Raw genomic sequence first — 5,730 nt, forward strand, 5'->3', positions numbered from 1 at the left:
AATACATACCTGTTACTTCCAGTGACTTCTCCTGTCATGTAGACCTTCTCTTTCCTCTTCTCCCCTGTTTGACCCATGACAAATTCTTTCAGCCGCATCTCGTCTCTACAGAGTTTGTTACACAGACACCGTTAGATTTATCCTAATTGGGGTCATTTATCAAACTGGTGTAAAGTACAATTGGCTTAGTTGCCCATAGCAACCAATCAGATTCCATATTTCATTCTCAAAAGGAGCTGTCTAAAATTAAAAGTGGAATCGGGTTGAAACTAAGCCAGTTCTACTTTACACCAGTTTGATAAATGACCCCCAAATGTCCCTGTGGTGTCTACAGCAGCTATAATGTCCCCTAGAGTTACCCAGTAATAATAACATCCTATATTGTGCTCCAGGTAATAATACCTGTATAGTGTCCCTGAAAAATAATGTCCCCTAATATGTCCTAGTAATAGAAATGCCCCTATAGTTCCTACCCAATAGCGACATCCCCCACACTGCCCCCACAGTAGTAATTGTCCCCCAAAGTGCCTCCACAGTACCAATTGTCCCCCAAAGTGCCTCCACAGTACCAATTGTCCCCCACACTGCCCCCACAGTACCAATTGTCCTCCACAGTACCAATTGTCCCCCACGCTGCCTCCACAGTAGAAATTGTCCCCCAAACTGCCCCCACAGTAGTAATTGGCCCCCACACTAGAAATTGTCCCCCACACTACCAATTATCCCCCACACTGCCTCCACAGTAGAAATTGTCCCCCACACTACCAATTTTCCCCCACACTGCCCCCAGAGTACTAATTGTCCCCCACAGTATTAATTTCTAGTATTCATTTTTTGTATTAATACTACTGCATAGGCTTAGTGCTGATCGGCGGGGCAGGGAACTATGCCCCGCCGTAGTTTGGGTTGGTGATGGGTAATATCGCAAATCGCGACGCTGCGTCAGCCGCCGGGCCCGGGTGAATAACTTTGCAGTCCGTGCACATTATGTTATGTGCACGGCTGCGGCGGGCCCTCAGACCACGTCCGAAGTGCCTGACCGGTCAGTCCGCCCCTGACTAGGGGTTAAAACATGACTCTTAGTGGTATTTGAGACTTCCTCTTCCAGATATTGCAGACTAAGAATATGCGATTACAAACAGTATATAATTTTAAAATTGACAGAAAAGCAGTGTTTAAATAGAATAGATAACTAATATTTAATTATGTTTAATTAATCCTACTACCGTATAGCAGTACACCAGCACTGCCAGCACACGCTTGAGTCTAGGCTCTGGGTCTACTCAGACGTAAAAGTTACTTCTACTGGCAGATCATTTCTGTATTGGGCTCATTACTTTTGTCATTTGACGTCCCTGTGAGCAATGCTCTATTTATTTTGTGGGAGAACTGCGTGAACTGCTTTGCATAACTGTATCGCTCATGTTTAACCTGTTCCTGACTGCCCACTGACTATAAACGTCCTATCTGCACATACCCCGTGTAGATAGCGCGTATATAAACGGTCTGGCAGCCCTTACAGCGCTAGGATTAAAACTCCTGCTCCTACAATCTAGCAGGATCATGTCGGGTTCCGGCTATGAGACACAGCGGGGACCCTGCAGAGAAGACAGGATTGATTTATTACCACTCTTGCCTTCTCCAGTGCCGGCAGGAGCAGAGCTGCAGGGTCTAAGGACTCTTTCACACGGGCGTCATGTTTTTGGCCCGGATAAGATGCGGGTGCGTTGCAGGAAAATGCGCGATTTTTCCGCACGAGTGCAAAACATTGTAATGCGTTTTTCACGCGCGTGAGAAAACTCTGCATGTTTGGTACCCGAACCCGGACTTCTTCCCAGAAGTTCGGGTTTGGGTTAGGTGTTGTGTAGATTTTATTATTTTCCTTTATAACATGGTTATAAGAGAAAATAATAGCATTCTGAAGACAGAACAATACATAGTACAATGGAGGGGTTAAAAAAATAATTTAACTCACCTTAATCCACTTGCTTGCGCAGCCCGGCTTCTCTTCTGTCTTCTTCTTTGAGGAATAGGACCTTTGATGACGTCACTGCCCTCAGCACATGGTCCATCACCATGGTGATGGATCATGTGACGGACCACATGATGACAGCAGTGACGTCACCACAGGTCCTTTTCCTGTGCACAGCAAAGAAGAAGACAGAAGAGAAGCCGGGCTGCGCAAGCAAGTGGATTAAGGCGAGTTAAATTATTTTTTTTAATTTTTTTTAACCCCTCCAGCCCTATTGTACTATGCATTCTGTATTAAGAATGCTATTATTTTCCCTTATAACCATGTTATAAGGAAAAATAATAAAGATCGGGTCCCCTTCCCGATCGTCTCCTAGCAACCGTGCGTGAAAATCGCACCGCATCCGCACTTGCTTGAGGATGCTTGCGATTTTCACGCAGCCCCATTCACTTCTATGTGGAAAACGCACAATACAGAGCATGCTGCGATTTTCACGCAACGCACAAGTGATGCGTCAAAATCACCGCTCATGTGCACAGCCCCATAGAAATGAATGGGTCAGTATTCAGTGCGGGTGCAATGCGTTCACCTCGCGCATTGCACCCGCGCAGAAAACTCGCCCGTGTGAAAGGGGCCTAAGGAGACCCTGATCAGCTCTGCCTGTGTGTCTTGCCCCCACGGGGGGCTGTTTTCCCCCTATAACTGGGGCTCCTGTGGATGCCCCAGTTAAAAAAGTCAGTGTCCTCCAGAGTTCTTTTAATTACTTGGCTTAAACAGAAGAAAATACGCCGTCTGGAGTGGCCCCGTCAGAGTCCTGACCTCAACCCGATTGAGATGCTGTGGCATGACCTCAAGAAAGCGATTCACACCAGACAGCCCAAGAATATTGCTGAACTGAAACAGTTCTGTAAAGAGGAATGGTCAAGAATTACTCCTGACCAGTGATGGCCAGTTCGCAGTGTCCGGGGGCCGTTCTCGGAACTGCCTGCTCCCAGAGACCGCATTTCATTTCAGACCGGCTCGCGCACAGGCACAGGTAAGGACTTACCTGTGCCTCGCCGGACTTGTCAGTTAAGATGGCAGATCGCATGTGTTCGCTGGCCATCACTGCTCCTGACCGTTGTGCACGTCTGATCTGCAACTACAGGAAACGTTTGGTTGAAGTTATTGCTGCCAAAGGAGGTTCAACCAGTTATTAAATCCAAGGGTTCACATACTTTTTCCACCTGCACTGTGAATGTTTACATGGTGTGTTCAATAAAAACATGGTAACATTTATTTCTTTGTGTGTTATTAGTTTAAGCAGACTGTGATTGTCTATTGTTGTGACTTAGATGAAGATCAGATCACATTTTATGACCAATTTGTGCAGAAATCCATATCATTCCAAAGGGTTCACATACTTTTTCTTGCAACTGTATAACAGTGCTTTGAAAATGTATTCACATCCCATGAACTTTTCCAAATTTGTTTTTCGGTTACACGCACAAAATTAAACATATTTTATTAGGATTTTATGTGATAGATCAACCGAAAGTAGCAAGTATGTGTGATGTAAAAAGATAATGATACATGGTTTTCAAAGTTTTTAATAAATAAAAATCTGGAAAGTGTGACGTGCGTTTGTATTCAGTCCCCCTCAAGAGTTAATACTTTGTAGGACTACCTTTCACTGCAATTACAGCTACAAATCTTTTGGGGTATGTCTCTACCAGTTTTGCACATCTAGAGGTTGACATTTTTGTCCATTCTTCTTTGAAAAATAACTCAAGCTCAGTCAGTTTGGATGGAGGGTGTCTGTGAGAAGCATTTTTCAAGTCTTGTCACGTATTCTCAATGGGATTTAGGTCTGGACTTTAACTAGGTCATTCTAACACATGAATATGATTTGATCTAAACCATTCCATTGTAGATCTGGCTGTATGTTTAGGGTCGTCCTGCTGGAAGGTGAACCCCTGCCCCAGTCTCAAGTCTTTTACAACATCTACCAGGTTTTCCTCCAGGATTGCCCTGTATTTAGCTCCATCCATCTTTTCATCAACTCTGACCAGCTTCCCTGTCCCTGCTGAAAAAAAAAGTATCCCCACAGCATGATGCTGCCACCACCATGTTTCATGCTGGGGATGGTGTGTTCAGGATGATGTACAATGTTAGTTTTCTACCACACATAATGTTATGCACTTAGGCCCAAAAGTTACACTTTGGTCTCATCTGACCAGAGCACCTTCTTCCCCACATTTGCTGTGTCCCCTACGTTGCTTGCGGCAAACTGCATTTTTATGGCTTGTTTCAAAATGGCATTCTTCTTGCCACTCTTCCATTAAGGCTAGATTTGTGGAGTATACAACTAATAGTTGTCCTGTGGACAGATTCTCCCACCTGAGCTGTGGATCTCTGCAGCTCCTCAAGAGTGACTAAGGGCCTCTTGGCTGCTTCTCTAATTAATGCTCTCCTTGCCTGGGATGTCAGTTTAGGTGGACGGCCATGTCTTGGTAGGTTTGCAGATGTGCCACACTACATTCATTTTCGAATGATGGATTGAACAGTGTCCGTGAGATGTTCAGAGCTTGGGATAATTTTTTTTTTATAACCTAGCCCTGCATTACACTTCTCCACAACTTAATCCCTGACCTGTCTGGTGTGTTCTTGGTTTTCATGATGCTGTTGGATCACTAATGTTCTCTAACAAACCTCTAGAGGATTTCACAGAACAGCTGTAGTTATACTGACAAATTATACACAGGTGGACTCTATTTACTAATTAGGTGACTTCTGAAGGCAATCGGTCACACTGGATTTTATTTAGGGGTATCAGGGGGCTGAATACAAATGCACGCCACACTTTACAGATTTTAAGTCATTAAACATTTTGAAAACCATGTATCATTTTCTTTTCACTTCTCACATACTGTACTTGCTACTTTGTGTTAGTCCATCACATAAAATCCAAATAAAATACATTTAAGTTTGTGAGTGTAATGTGAAAAAATGTAGACAAGTCCAGAGGGTAAAAATACTTTTTCAAGGCAATATACATAATTTTTTTGGTTAAGGTGACAAAAAAAAAATACTGATGTACCAGTGCAAGACATTCAAGGGAGACTACACTTGCTTCATCCAAAATGGGCACTACCCCTTTTGATAATGGAAATAAAAAAGCATAATCTTGAAAGAAATTTGAGATCATTTATTTTCCAGCACATGTAAAATATTTTCACCTATATCCCAAAAGAAAAGAAAATAGGCAACTGAATAAACTGGTATAACCATTAGAATAGGAAAAAATAAAGCCCGCCCATCAGAGCCGGTGACGTCACCGAACACACTGCTGGGCGGAAGCTTCTGCCCGGCAGTGTGTTATTGTAAATAAAAGAGCCCGCCTGGCAGCTCTAAGGAGAGCCCGGTACGTCACCGGAACTCCAGAAAATGCCTTTGCCCTGCACGATTCAGCGCAGGGCAAAGGAGAGCATCGGAGCATGAAATGAAATGCTCCGATGTAAACATCAGGGGTGCAAGACAGTTTGTCATTCTGTACCAATTCTTTACTGAATTTTGTAGAGCGTTAATCATTACACTCGTAAAATTATATCACTGATGAAATGTGCCATAATGTCCACCTTTACTTCCCAATTTATGGCAGCAGGAAACTAAAGCCATGTTCACACAATGACATTTCTGTGTGGATTTTGACACATTTTCACTACATAACTGCTTCAATGGGAAATCCATGGTATACGTCATACAGTCCATTTTTTTTT

The sequence above is a fragment of the Bufo bufo genome, chromosome 11 (assembly GCF_905171765.1).
Source record: "Bufo bufo chromosome 11, aBufBuf1.1, whole genome shotgun sequence".
In the NCBI taxonomy this organism is placed as follows: Eukaryota; Metazoa; Chordata; class Amphibia; order Anura; family Bufonidae; genus Bufo; species Bufo bufo.